This window comes from Kogia breviceps, chromosome 1 (assembly GCF_026419965.1).
Source record: "Kogia breviceps isolate mKogBre1 chromosome 1, mKogBre1 haplotype 1, whole genome shotgun sequence".
Classification (NCBI taxonomy): Eukaryota; Metazoa; Chordata; class Mammalia; order Artiodactyla; family Physeteridae; genus Kogia; species Kogia breviceps.
Window position 1 is genome coordinate 88,261,668 of NC_081310.1, and position 15,808 is coordinate 88,277,475.

The following is a 15,808-nucleotide window of genomic DNA, read 5'->3' on the forward strand; positions in this document are numbered from 1 at the left end:
GCTGTATGTGGGATCTTCCCGGACCAGGGATCGAACCCAGTCCCCTGCATTGGCAGGTGGATTCTTAACAACTGTGCCACCAGGGAAGTCCCTGCCCTAGGTCTTTAGTTGTGGCATGTGGGATCTTCTTTGCCGCATGCAGGATCTTGATTGCGGCATGCAGGATCTTTTCTTTAAAAATTTATTTATTTATTTATTTATTTAGGCTCACTGGGTCTTAGTTGCGGCATGCATGAGGGATCTTAGCTCCTTGACCAGGGAGGGAACCCACACCCCCTGCATTGGAAGGTGAAGTCTTTTTTTTTTTTAATTTTTTTAATTTTATTTATCTATTTTTGGCTGTGGTGGGTCTTCGTTGCTGCACGCGGGCTTTCTCTAGTTGTGGTGAGCAGGGGCTCCTCTTTGTTGCGGTGCGTGGCCTTCTCTTGTTGCTGAGCATGGGCTCTAGGCACGCGGGCTTCTTGGCACACAGGCTCTAGAGCACAGGCTCGGTAGTTGTGGCGCAAAGGCTTAGTTGCTCTGCAGCATGTGGGATCTTCCTGGACGAGGGCTTGAACCTGTGCCCCCTGCACTGGCTGGCAGATTCTTTTTTTTTTTTCTTTCCGGTACGCAGGCTTCTCACTGTTGTGCCCTCTCCCGTTGTGGAGCACAGGCTCCGGACGCGCAGGTCCAGCGGCCATGGCTCACGGGCCCAGCCGCTCCGCAGCATGTGGGATCTTCCCGGATCGGGGCACGAACCCACGTACCCTGCATTGGCAGGCGGACTCTCAACCACTGCGCCACCAGGGAAGCCCGCTGGCAGATTCTTAACCACTGCACCACCAGGGAAGCCCAAAGGTGAAGTCTTAACCAGGGAAGTCTCCCCTCTTTTATTTCTGATATTCCTTATCCTGAATTCTACTTTGTCTGATATTAAAATAGCTACTCGTGCTTTCTTATTATTAGGGTTTACTTAGTATCTCTTCTTCCATCTTCTATTTTTAACCTATATGTGTCTTTATTGTTAAAGTGTGTTTTCTGTAGATAGAAAATAGTTGGGTTTTGCTTTTTTATCCATTATGACAATTTCTGCCTTTTAATTAGACTGTTTTGAACACTTAAATTTGATGATTAAATTTAACTTTAATGCAATTTTTGACATGGGTTAAGTCTACTTTCTTGCCATTTGTTTTCTATTTGTCCCATCTGTATGTTTTCCTTTTTAGGATTCTATATTTTCTCCACTAGTGGCTTACTGGTATGCCTCTTTTTAAACCTTTTTAAAGGCATTGCTCTAGGATTTACAATATATATTTTTTAATAAAGCACTGGCTACCTTTAAATAATATTATATTACTTTACATATATTGTAAGAACCATGCACAATGTATTTCCATTTCCCCCCTCCTGTTCTTTGTGTATTGTTGTCAGGAAGTTTACTTTTATATATGAATTTTATATATGAATTTAATGCCACAATTTATTGTTTTTGCTTTAAAGTTATTGTTAAAATATTTTTAAAAAAGAAGAAATATTCTTGAATATTTACTGATGAATTTACCATTTCTAGTACTCTTCATTCTTTTCTATAGATCCAAGATTTCATCTATTGTCTTTTTTTTTTTTTTTTTTTTTTTTTGTGGTACGCGGGCCTCTCACTGTTGTGGCCTCTCCCGTTGCGGAGCACAGGCTCCGGACGCGCAAGCTCAGCGGCCATGGCTCACGGGCCCAGCCGCTCCGCGGCATGTGGGATCTTCCCGGACCGGGGCACGAACCCGTGTCCCCTGCATCGGCAGGCGGACTCTCAACCACTGCGCCACGACGGAAGCCCCATCTATTGTCTTTTTTCTTCAACCAGAAGAAATTCCTTTCATATTTCTTATAGTTCAGATCTATTGGCAACAAATTCACTCAGTTTTTATTTTCTGAAATAGTCTTTTTTGTTTTTGCTTTCATTTTTGAAAGATATTTGCAGGATATAGAATTCTGATTTGAAGATTTTTCAAGCACCATAAAGGTATTGTTCCACCGCCTCCTGCTTTGCATTGTTATTGACCCAAGTCTGTGTTTATTCTTATTTTCCCCCATGTAGGTAAGGTATGCTTTCCCCCAGTTGCTTTAAATCTTTTTTCTTTATCTCTCTTGTTTAGGACATTTGATTTCAGTGTGCCCCAGCGTGTGCGTGTATGTGTGTGTGTGCGTGTGTGTGTGTCTGTGTGTGTGAGATATGAGAGAGAAGAAGGCTCACTGAGTTTCTGGAACTTGGGACTCCATCTGCAGGTGTTATACCACTTGTCCTTTTTATTTGTTGTTTCTGTTTTTTTTTTTGCCACACCACGCAACATGTAGGATATTAGTTTCCAGACCAGGGATCAAACCCTGTGTCCCCTGAAATGGAAGCAAGGCGTCTTAACCACTGGTATGCCAGGGAAGTCCCAAGACCACTTGACCTTTCTAGATGGGTCACAGAGACTGAACTTCCATCTCTGTCTCCTCAACTTAATTGAGATTTCCATGCTCTTCTTGGGTTTTCCCTTGCTATGCTATGATTTGAAAATTGCCTCCAGGTGGAAAGACAGGGGACAATTGTAGATTTAATTGTAATAACATATTTCCTTTATCAAGCCAGATTTAGTGCTGTACCTTTTGTCTTTTTTTTTTTTTTTTTTGCGGTATGCGGGCCTCTCACAGTTGTGGCCTCTCCCATTGCGGAGCACAGGCTCCGGACGCGCAGGCTCAGCGGCCATGGCTCACGGGCCCAGCAGCTCCGTGGCGTGTGTGATCTTCCCGGCCCGGGGCACGAACCCATATCCTCTGCATCGGCAGGCGGGCTCTCAACCACTGCGCCACCAGGAAAGCCCTGTACCTTTTGTCTTTAAGTGGCTTGTTTTCAGAACTTAAGGGAAACATTTACAACTTCCTTGTTCCGCTTGGTAGAAATGAAAATAAACTAGAGGCCTTGTTTGTGAAAAGCTATTTTAGGAGTTGGAGGGATGAGGGCTGTGGCAGGAGTAGAACACAGAGATGAATAATTAAACAACTCCGTGTTGCTGATACATGTAGAGCAGTAGTAAAGGGCTATTAAAAAAGGGCAGTCAATCAAAACAGAAAAAGAGCCAGGGAACAGTACCAAAAATCTCTTCTGCAGAGGTGAAAACAATGCAAGTTGCAAATGAAAAAGGTTGCTCAGAATTGTCTTGCATTCCGTGTCTGCATCCTGCATAAATTATAACCCCCTAGCACTGGAGCTAATGCACTTTGATACACTTGCTGTGACTGTATTGGAAAATTTATTTAAGTGTTGAGATGGACTTAGAATTTAATCCTGACTTCTGATATTACTGTGGACTATAATGAGTTCAGTTGGAAAGACAACTACAGAATGACTTATAGTCCATAAGTCAACATACAGTTGTTGGCAGATGGAAGAGACCCAGTGTAAAAGCAGGGTAAAAAATTGATCTGAGATTAATTTCTGTTAGTTCTAAACAGAATAACTAGAAATGGAAGAAAGTGGAAAGTTGCATATATGGCCTGTACTTCAGATTCTAAATTTCAACAATAGCAATGCCATCACAGCAATGTCAGCTTGACATCTTTTTGGTGAGAGAAGGATACTATACTGACCTTGAGAAATTTCAACTAAAAAATGTGAATGTGACTTATGGTGAACAGTTTTTAGTAGGTGCAAAATTGTATCTTCTGTTATGTATTTTAGATTTTCAAAGTACTGACGATGGTAAAGGAGAGGCAGGAAGTAGAGTTCATTTCTCACCATCGTGATCAAGGGGAACCTGACACAGATAACTTAATCAGTGGCACAAGCCTAGACAGGGTGAGTTATATAGAGATGGAACAGTTGAGATAGCCTACTGACTTTGCAGCCTTTGAAAAGTTAAGCTAAAGCATCCTTCTGTTGGGTCTGAAAGCCAGCAGATAAGGCAAATGGACCCTTATGCCCCCTACACATGTGAAAAGAAGAATAAACTTATGTCTTTTCACTGATGATAAAACATATACCCAGAAAACCCAAGGAGCCCTATTTAAAAAAAACAAAGAACTAGAATTTATAAGGGAATTTTGTCATGTAGAAAAGATAAATATATGAAAATCAAAGGTGTTCTGTCTATTAGCAATAATTCTCTCTATTAGGAACTGGAAATGGAAATAAACAGTTCATTCAAAAAAGTGACAAAAATATAAAATACTTAGGAATAAATTTCACAAGAATGGTATAGACCCCCATATGAAGAAAACCCTATATGTAGAGTCCTCTGAATGACAAAATACATGTTCTGAGTTAATGAAAAGATATACTGTATTCTTGTTTTAGAAGATTTAATTTAATTAAATATCAAATTCCCATGATGTATAAATTAAATGAGATTCTAAGTACTATTAAAATGGCCAAAAATATGAAAAAAATATTGTAGGGGTATGGGATTTGCCCTTCTGGATATTAAAACTCAGAGGCACCATCAGGAAAATACTATGGTAATAAAATCAACAAATAGTTGAATAGAGGAGTAGGATAGAGAGGTAAGAAATAGATCTCAGTATATATGGCAATATATGATGTTATTTTATATCACTGCAAAAGAATAATTAATGAGTGGGCTGGCTATCCATCTACAAAAAATAATATTGGAACTCTATCTCATAGCATAAATATAAATAAATTCCATATATATTTTAATAAATTTATTATTTTATTTATTTATTTTTGGCTGTGTTGGGTCTTTGGTGCTGTGTGTGGGCTTTCCCTAGTCACGGCGAGCAGGGACCTTTCTTCGCTGTGGTGCGTGGGCTTCTTGTGGTGGCTCCTCGTTGTGGAGCACGGGTTCTAGGTGTGTGGGCTTCAGTAGTTGTGGCATGTGGGCTTCGGTAGTTGTGGCTCGTGGGTTCTAGAGTACAGACTCAGTAGTTGTGGTGCACGGGCTTAGTTGCTCCGTGGCATGTGGGCTCTTCCTGGGCCAGGGCTTGAACCTGTGTCCCCTGCATTGGCAGGTGGATTCTTAACCACTGTGCCAGGGAAGCCCCAGATGTACTAAAGACTGAGGTTTTGAAGATTTTTTTTAACCAAAATAGGAATTCAGAAACTATAAAATATACACATATTAAAAAAATAAAATTTTTGTATGGCAATAGATGACATAAATCAATTGTGGATTGGGGGAAATATCTATATTGCAAAGTACAGATGGTGTTAGCTAACATTAATAATGAGAAGAGTCTCATAAATTTATGAGAAAAAGTTCAACACTCAAACAATAAATTGGCAAAGACTGAACAGATAAATCATAAAACAAATCCAAAATGGCTAATAAACATAAAAAAAGATAATCATCCTCATTAGTAGTCATGGAAATGCAAATTAAAGTAAAAATGAAATATCCATTCTGTCCTAACAAATTGACAACGATGAAGGAGAATAATACATATATGATTTTTAAAAACAGCCTCGTGGGAAGCTATTTGGCAAAAATCTCTTCACATGAAAAATTCACAGACTTCTCAACTCAGAAATTCTACTCTTGGGACTGTATTTTATTAAAAGAAAGCACCAGAATGTGAGGATGTATGTCCAAGAATGATTGTTGCAGCTCTTTACATATGTATGTAGGTGTAGTGGCAAAAAATAGAAGCAAGCATTAATTAGGATTTGATGTAGTTGCTTAAAGCATAAACAGCTCAAATAACAGGGGCTGAAACAAAATAAAAGTTTATTTCTCTCTCACATAGAAGAAATCCAGAGCTAGGCACTCAAAGGTAGCTCCATTAAATTAACAGAGACTCAGGCTTCTTCCACCTCATTGCTTGGTTACATACTGTCATGCTTCAACATGAAATGCTAATGTTTTATCATGATAGATTCTGGGTAGCAGGCTGGAGGAAGGGAAGGACATCTCCTTTCTTCCCCCTTTAAGGAGAATTCTCAGAAGTAAGACACACCAACAACCCTCCTGCTGCTTCTTGGTTAGTAGTCACAGAAGCACAGCAACCAATGTACTGGTGAAGCTGGGGAGATATAGTATTTAGTTCGGTGATAATGTGTCTAGCTAAATATTATGTTTTGTTACTAATGAATTTGGGGAGGCAACTAGAAGTCTCTGTTGTGGGCAAACCATAGAACAATGGGGGGTCCTTGAATAAAATGAGTTAGATCTTTTAAAGCTGACTTGGAGGAACTACAACAACTTTATGAGGTTTTTTTTTTTTTTTTTTTTTTTGCGGTATACGGGCCTCTCACTGTTGTGGCCTCTCCCGTTGCGGAGCACAGGCTCCGGAAGCGCAGGCCTAGCGGCCATGGCTCACGGGCTTAGTTGCTCCGCGGCATGTGGGATCTTCCCGGACCAGGGCACGAACCCGTGTCTCCTGCATCGGCAGGCGGATTCTCAACCACTGCGCCACCAGGGAAGCCCTATGAGGTTTTAAGAATCCTTAATTCATCTTAAATTTTTCTTTTGTTTATTCACAAGAATGAATAATATCTATGTGTAGAGAAATTTAAAAGAAATAAAAAATTAAAGTTAAAACGTGAAATGATAAAAAAAATATTGTGTTCATTTGGCAGTGTTTTTCCTTTCCTAGTGCTACCTAAAATATTGGTGTACTTACAATCGATGACATCTTTTGTAACACAGTATGATGAACTATGATAACAATAATTTAAATTAATATGAAATAGTATAAAATAAGACAACAGATAGCATATAAATCTGATAATAACTCTACATACTTACCCAAAATTTTGCATAATTTTTACTCTTGGTCATTACCCCAAACAACTAAAATCTTAATACATGACCTTCCTTTGCCATCTTTCTCACTGCTGGTATCTAACTCTTTGGACTATTTGGGTAGCTCCATTCCTCAGCCTCCTGGGACCCATTGATCCATTGCTTGCTTCCCTGATGTACGTGTGTGTTGGCTCCCTTGCTCCAAAATCTAATGATCAATTGCAATTCACTCAAGAGTTTTTCAGAGTGGAGGAGAATATATATATATATATATATTTGGTGGGGGCGGTACATATACTATTTTCTCTTTGCTTTTCCAAATTACTGGAATCTAGGAAGAAACCACTTTATCCAAAATGCAGAATGGTACATACCACTGATTGGCTTGCTAAATCCTCTTTTGGCACCTTCTTTTATGGCAGAGTCTGGAAAGTTAAAACCCACATTTTTCAAACTTCTTTGCAGCTGGAGTTTGTAAATTAGATTTCACCAATTAGGTGCACTCATGTGACATTTGTGGAAAGGTTTTTAACTACAAATTCAATTTCTTTGATAGAAGTAAACTTATTCAGATGATCTCTTTCATTTTAAGTGAACTTTGGTAGACCATGTTTTTTAAGGAGTTTATTCTTTTCTTCAAAGTTGTTAAATTTATGGCATAAAGTCACTTATAATATTCCCTTATTAATCTTTTAACATATGTGGGATCTGTATTTATTTTACCTCTTTCCTTTCTGTTATTGTTAATTTGTGTCTTCCCTCTTTTTTTTACTGACTAGTCAGGCTAGAGTTTTATCAAGTTTATTGATCTGTTCATTGATATACTTTTTCTGTTTACTTTGTTTGAACTTTGTTTGGGGTTAAAATTAAGTTACTTGGAAAACTTTCTGATCCTTTAGAGGCTTGATTTTAAGTGTTGTTAGGTAGGATCAGAGCATACTTTAGGGTTAAGTTTGACCCACTACTTTAAGTAATACCCTCTGAGTACTTCACTGAAGTACTAGAGGGGTGCCAGCTGCAGATCTGTGGACTTCTCTGTGCAGCTTTTTCCTCTCTGCAACTCTGCCCTGTGAAATATAACCACCTTTGTCTTTCTGAACTTCTAACTCTGTATCCTCAATTCAGAGAGACTGTTAGGCTCTACATATATCCCTTGCCCTGGGCTGCATCTTAGAATCTCTCTTTAAGCAGTGAATTGACTCACCTTGTTTATTTACCCTCTCTCAGACATCACTGCCCTGTACTGCCTGATGGTCAATGTCCAAACATTGTTGTTTCGTATAGATTGTCCACTGTTTTTAGTTGTGTCAAGCCAGAAGGTAAATGTGGTTTTTGTTTTTCTATCTTGTCTGGAAGAGGATTCTACATATGTGACCTTTGGAAGTCAGGAATAAATGAATAACTTTTCCTATTCTATTTTTCTTCACTGGAAAATAGAGTTGTGGATGTATTCCAGTTTCCATTCTCCAGATCTCTGTGTTCATAGACAGTAGTCGTGGTTAGCAGTGGTAGAAGAATCTCTCCAAGTCCAGCTTCCCTGGATTACAGCCACTGTATTGAATTTGGCTTTGAGTTTAATAGATTAAGGACTTACCCTCCCCTAAGCACCACTGTGAATCAGTTGTAAAGTGTCCTGTGTGTATCATGTTTTTTAAATTTTCTATATTTTATGATCCTCTGACATCTTGAGGACCTTACCTGCCAGGGAGGGACTGCTTCTCCCAGGGATAGCTAATTTCTTGAGATAGCAAACAACTCTCCTGTGAACAAGTCTTTCATATGAAAACCAACCAATCCAAATCCTATATTCCCCAACCACCTCCATTACTAATTCTTACATACCAAGCCAATATTTTCCCTACCCTTAATCATGCCAGGACCAGGTACCAAACAACTGGAGACCACCGTTATAACCCGTAGCCAGCCCACTGAAATTATTCAAATTATCCAATCTTAAACTGTTTACTTTGCCCTGCCTTGCCTTCCCTGTGGAAATCACAATAGAGGCTTATGCCCATGCTTTCCCCTTATTCCTTCTCTCTCCTGACTGCTCTTGGTACTATCCCATGTGGCCCTGCATGGCATGGTGTTCCCCTTTCTCTTGGGAGTTGTAAGTAATAAGCTCTTCTATGAAAGGCAATTGTCTCTGTGTCTGTCACATTACCATACCTGATTAAACGCAATCCTGGTCGGAGTTAAAACATCTTGGGAGTCATTTCTGCAATTCTCAGCTTAGACTGTTCTCTTTACCTTTCAACAATTTTGTAACACCCCATTGTTTGTATTAAATCTATTATTGCATAAAATACTTATGTTTTCTCATTCATCACTGACTTAATCATGCAGCTACACAAAGGAGACTCTATAAGAAAAATGTTCATGTTGTTCAAAGCTATAACCCATAGTAATATATTTTTTAAATTATAATGTATTTATTTTCATTAATTAATTAATTTATTTTTGGCTGCTCTGGGTCTTTGTTGGTGCATGTGGGCTTTCTCTAGTTATGGCGAATGGGGGCTACTCTTTGTTGCGGTGCGCAGGCTTCTCATGGTGGTGGCTTCTCTTTGTTGTGGAGCACAGGCTCTAGGCACACGGGCTTCAGTAGCTGTGGCACATGGGCTCAGTAGTTGTGGCTCGCGGGCTCTAGAGCGCAGGCTCAGTAGTTGTGGCACACGGGCTTAATTGCTCTGCGGCATGTGGGATATTCCCGGGCCAGGGCTGGAACTCATGTCCCCTGCATTGGCAGGTGGATTCTCAACCACTGTGCCACCAGGGAAGTCCTTTACTGTTCTTTATTGTGGGTTTATTTATTTATCTGTTGGACCTCAGTTATAGAGTGTTGAATTAGTTATACTCCTCAGCTCATGGCATATTAGCATCTTTGGTCTGGGCAAAGACATTGTTTTTGTTTAACTTATTTATTTATTACCTTTATTCTCATTATCCAATTCCATTCCCACTTTCATATATAGGCAACTATTTTAAAGTGTTTCATGGGTAACTTTTTGTTTATATATGTCCTTAAAAATTGTTTTGTGTGCATGCATTTTAAATTTTCACAAATGGTGTTTGATATATCTATCATCTCTATCTACTATCTTTCTATCTCTTACTCTTTCTTACCTTTCCTCCCCTAAACACTGTTTTAAGATTCCTCTCTATTGCTATATGTACATCTAATTTGTTGTTTCTCATTGCTGCATAATAAGGTGTGTGTCCGCAACATAGTATCAGTTTTCCTACTGAGGGACCCAAGTTACCTCTGATACTCCACAATGATGATCCTCATGCTTGTTCTTTTATGGACATAAACATATAAGAGCACTTTAAAAAGGTAATAATCTTTAGGACAAAGAAACATTTTCTCAACAAAGGTACTGAGCATGTTTATTAAAAATTAAATGAGATTAAAGACAAGGGACATAGCCAGTCATCCCCCAATTCAACAGTGATTAGTAATTGAGATCTGTGTCAGTGAAGCCGTGGCACCAGGAGTGTGAAGGAGCTTCCATCACCAATAGATCTGGAATAGAGAGCCTCAAGGTAGACTAAATTTCTCACATTTCACTTACTAGATTGGAATTAATTTACTGTCCTCTTGTAGAGCAGACTTGGAAATGAGCTGTGTTGTCACCTGGAAGATCAGCGACATGTTTCCACATGGGGGAAGAAGAGGGCATGCCCCATCCTTCCCACTTATACAACCTCAGCTGCCACCACAGCAGAACGTTGTTTTGGGGACAGCAAGGTTACACAGGCTGTCTCCTCCAAGAATAACTCCTTATTCAGATAAGTCCTCCATGTGACCGGCAGCCAGAAACTGGAAGCCTCCAAAAGGGACAGAATGCCACTATTTTGTGTGTAGCAGGATAACAGGAGCAGAGGAAATATCCCTGGCTCAGCTATGATCATCATCTATCAGGGCAGATGTGCCATTTTATCTAGGTTTTTGGGTCGGTGGGTGTGTTTCCCTAAACCCTCTAAAGCAAATACTTCAGTGCTACTCTCATTTGGGCCCTATTTTTTTCCCAAGGACACTTTATGTTATGCTTCATTTGGGCCAGATGTTCAGATCAGTGTATCTGTTCGTCTTCGCTAAGAACACAACAATTATTTAATTGTCCTTCCAGCACACGTAGCAGAGAAGAGCAGCTGCTGATATGCAGCAAATGACAGAAAGCTGATTCCCTTCTGCAAAAACACCAGCATCCCAGCAAACCAGGATACAAAAGGGGGTGGTACCCTCATTCAATCCCTATGTGACAGACCCTCTACAGGCTCCTTAATTTTAAACCCTAAATCAATAGTTTCAACAGATGTAGATTTCATGTGACAGGAGAGACAGGAAGATATGAGGCTTTATATTCTTCAGATGTCTACTTTTGCTGTACTGACTGTTAAAAAGTTATGTGTAACTTCAAGAAGAAAGGCACTAGAAGCTTCTTAGCAGAGGGTAATCCCAATCTTCTGGAGATTTAACGAGATGTAACTCACAGAATCTTCTGGCTCCGTCTGCTGTTAATTGAATCAAAGTTTGTAAAAGTTGTCCTGTACTTTGGTGTGAGTTTTCTGGATGTGAACCCAGCCATATTAACTATGAGCCTCACAGATGTTGTCTCATCACTATCATGGTATTTATCAGACATGGGAATAATTTCTTTTATACTGGCCTGGATGACAAGCTTAGCACATTTACATGGAACAAGGCAACACATAGTATAGACTTTCACACCAGCCAAATTTTTGTTTGTGACGGCATTCAGTTCGTTATGGCACATGTAAAGGTATTTGGTATCCAGCTTATTCTCCAAGGTAGCAGGTCATTGCTATTGTACCCAATCCCTGTGATCTTGTTTTCTGCCTTTAGGATTCAGGCTCTGACTTGGGAATTCGGATCTTTGCTTCTCTGTGCTGACGTGAAGAAGGCCACTGCCATGAAATACTCAGGCCATTCCAAATAGTCACCCCCTTTTTGCAGGAAACTTCACTGAAGCTGGGTTCTCATGGCTGGTACCTGCCCATCCTCCTGTCCGGGATTTGCAAACCTGCAAGTTCCTTTTGCCACAGCCAAAGCATGCCCAGGCCATTGGAAATATCTTAAATAAGCCAGTTAGCTCACTGATTTTCACTGTTTCTTTGTTCCAATGTAATCATTTTAAAGTCCACAAATTTCTCTTGAAATTCCACTTTGCTCAAAAATTGATGGACTTCAAGGGAGATTTCAATACAATTCTCACAATTATTAGTAAGTACAGTAGCCAAAAAAATCAGCATAGATGTAAAAGATTTGAGGAACAAAATAAAAATATTAATCTAGTTGACCTATATAGAATCTGCATTCAAAAACTGGACAGTAAAACTGTATATCTCACAGGTTTTGATGAGTAATGTTTTTATTGTTATTCAGTCTTAAGTTCTTTTAAATTTTCAGCATAATTTCTCTTTTGATTAATGAATTCCCTAGAAGTATGTTTTCAAACCAATTATATGGAAATTTAAACATTTACCTTTTTGTTATTAATTTTTAGATTAATGATATTATGGTCAGAAAATGTGAATAGGGTCCATAAGCTACCTGTTTTTCGAAATGTGTTGAGACTTTCTTTATGGCTTAGAATATAGCCATTTATATATTTGACTCATGAATGCTTGAGAAGCCCACGTACACCCCAATTTTTAGATGTAGAATTTTATACAGGCCAGAATAAATTTTTCAGCTTCATTGAGCTTTACTTGACAAATAAAATTATATTTAAAGTGTAAAACGTGATGATTTGACGTACATACACATTGTGAAAGGATTCCTAAACTGAGTTAATTAACACATCCATTACCTCGCATATTTACCTTTTTTGTGTGAGAACTCAAGTTCTACTCTCTTAGCAAATTTCAATTATACAATACAATATTATCAACTATATTCTGCTTTAGATCCTCAGAACTTATTTATCTTATAACTCAAAGTTTGTACCCTTTTACCAACTTCTCATTTCCCCCATCCCGTAGCTACTGGCAACCACCATTTTATGCTCTGTTTCCATGAACTTGACTTTTTTTTTTTTAACATCCCACATATAAGCAATACCATTCAGTATTTGTTTTGTTTTTGTCTGGCCTATTTAGCATAATGCCCTCCATGTTCACCTATGTTGTAACAAATGGGAGAATTTCCTTCTATTTAAATGCTGAGTATTGTTCCATTATATGGAAAAGTATTTATTTTTTTGTATTTTGTTATGATTTTGTCATTAACAGATTGTTAATGTTAAGTGGAGCACAGGGTGTCGGATTGTGAGCTGAAGTTTAACAATAGACCAGGAGAGAAATTGAAATAGAGAATTTTGTTACTCATAGGTCCTGGAGGAGGTACATGGCAAACCTAGAGGAACCATATGGGGAGGTAAAGGCAGAGTGCAGACAGAAAGACAGAATGTGGGGTGCATGCCTTTGTTAGGGTCTTTGGGTAGAATGCTTTGGGGTTCCCGGGCTAAGGCTGGACTGGCCAATTAGAGCCAAAAGAGTGAGGTTTCGGTAAGCCCCACCAGGGTCTTACTAAAGAGCACACGAGAGGAAGGCACTGGGAAGCAAGCAAGGAGGACTGCTGATCACAAGGGCTGCTGGGGAAGTCATATCAGGAACTTAACATTTACTTGTGACTCTGGGGGCTACTAATCAGGGCATGTGCTTCCATGGGTTTAAGGTTACTGCAGGCCCATTGGCTAAACAAAATGGATGCTGAGGCAGCAATACCATGGATCAGCTTAGCTAAACTTTCAATATATCCCATTTAAAAAAAATCCATTCATCTGTGGACAGACACTTAGGTTGTTTCCATACCTTGGCTATTATGAATAATGCTGCAATAAACATGGGTGTTAAGATACCTCTTCGAGATAGTGATTTTTTTCCCATTGGAACCTCCATACTGTTTTCCATAGTGGCTATACCAGTTAGCATTCCCACCAATAGTGTTTAATGGTTCCCTTTCCTTCACATCCTTACCAGTATTTGCTATCTCTTGCCTTTTTGATAATAGGCATCTAAACAGGTGTGAGGTGTTATCTCATTGTGGTTTGATTTGGATTTTCCTGATGATTAGTCATGTTGAGCAAATTTTAATGTACCTGTTGACCATTTGTATGTCTTCTTTGGAAAAATGTATATTCAGCTTCTTTGCCTATTTTAAAATTGATTATTATTATTATTTTTGCTATTGAGTTGTACGAGTTCTTTGTGTATTGGTGACATTAAATCCTTATTAGATATGTAGTTTGCAAATATTTTCTCCCTATCCATAGGATGTATTTTCATTTTGTTGATGGTTTCATTTGCTGTTTAGCAGCTTTTTAGTTTGATGTAGTCCCACTTGTTTATTTTTGCTTTTATTGCCTTTGCTTTTGGTGCCATATTAAAAAAATCATTGCCAATATCAATGTCAAGGAGCTTACCCCTATATTTTATTCTGGGAGTTTTACAGTTCCAGGTCTTATGTCCAAGTCTTTAATCCATTTTGAGTTGATTTTCAGGTGTGGTGTAAAATAGAGGTCCAGCTTCATTCTTTTGCAAGTGGATATCTACTTTTCCCAGAATCATTTATTGAAGAGACTATCCTTTTCTCACTGTATATTCTTGGTGCTTCTGTCAAAAATTAATTGACCATATATGCATGGAGTAATTACTGGGCTTTCTATTTTGTTCCATTGATCTATGTGTCGGTTTTTATGCCAATACCGTACTGTTTTGATTAATAAAGCTTTGTAATGTAGTTTGAAATCAGGAAGTGTGATGACTTCAGCTTTGTTCTTCTTTTTCAGGATTGCTTTGACTACTCAAAGTATTCTGTGGCTCCATATAAATTTTAGGATTGTTCATTGTATTTCTGTGAAAATTCCAATGAAATTTTGATAGGGATTTCATAGAATCTGTAGACTGCTTTGGGTAACATGGACATTTTAACATTATTAATTCTTCCAATCTATGAATATGGACTATCTTTCCATTTATTTTTGTCTTCAATTTCTTTCACCAACGTCTTATAGATTTTTTGCTTTTTTTTTGTTTTTTGTTTTTTTTTTGTTTTTTGGACAATTCCACAACTGGGATATTATAATGTAAATACTATAAAAATAATACATACAACAAAAAAATGCAGACTGGTAATAGGTGATATAAGATAGAAAGTAAAAATCCTCCTCACTACTCCAATCTTCTAATGTCACAACTGTAAACACAACAGTTTCTTTAAAATGCTGAAATTTATAAGTATTCTAACAAGTCCTAAGGCTTTGTTTCTTCTGTATTGGTTTGTTTAAGAGAGTGTTGAGATACATTTAAAATATTAAGCATCACTACTGTTAGAGTAGGAATGAAACTTAATTTTATAATAAAATATAATTAACACTGGGTTGTCAAAAGCCCCATTTTCTTCACATTTTATATTTATTCTTCCTTACTAAAATAATACTGCTCAGTTTGATCCCTGGTCGGGGAACTAAGACCCTGCATGATGCGCAGCATGGCCAAAAGAAAATTAAAGTACAAAATAATATTGCTCAAAATATATCCTATCCCTATTGATCAGCAAGATTTTATAGTCTTGTCTTGCAAGTGTAGCACATATATAATTAAGCAGCTGACAAACATACAGAGATTGAGTACAAATAAGGCCTACAATGTACTGTTGTATAATGCATTTACCAGTAGGTTGATTGAGCCAGTTGTTACATTTAACAACAAGAAAAAATTAACTGGTTTCTGTTCATTGCTATGATTAAACAAAGAGTGAGTTCCTTTCTTTCAGCTTCAGAGACTTGAGATTCTGAATGCTTTTGATTTGCAGCAGATGACTGCATAAGTTTCCAAGAACATGGTACTGCTGCCCCTTTAATTAGAAGTTCGGCAGTACTCAAAATTATATCACCCAGTATTAAACTACTAAGAAGGATCAGGCAAGAAGCACCTGTCCAAATAAAAAGGCTAAAGTGGCCATTCTTCGAGATGCTACCCTATATTTACCTGAACTGTGTAAAGAGATATGAAGAGGCCAATAGCTGACAGTAGAATACAATATGCTACTTTTATCCAGT

General features: G+C 38.3%; 1 pseudogene; it reads right to left on the bottom strand.

Moving 5' to 3' along the window:
* Nucleotides 1–11,212: 11,212 nt before the first annotated feature.
* Nucleotides 11,213–12,721, bottom strand: LOC131758729 (deoxycytidylate deaminase pseudogene; annotated as a pseudogene).
* Nucleotides 12,722–15,808: the final 3,087 nt, after the last annotated feature.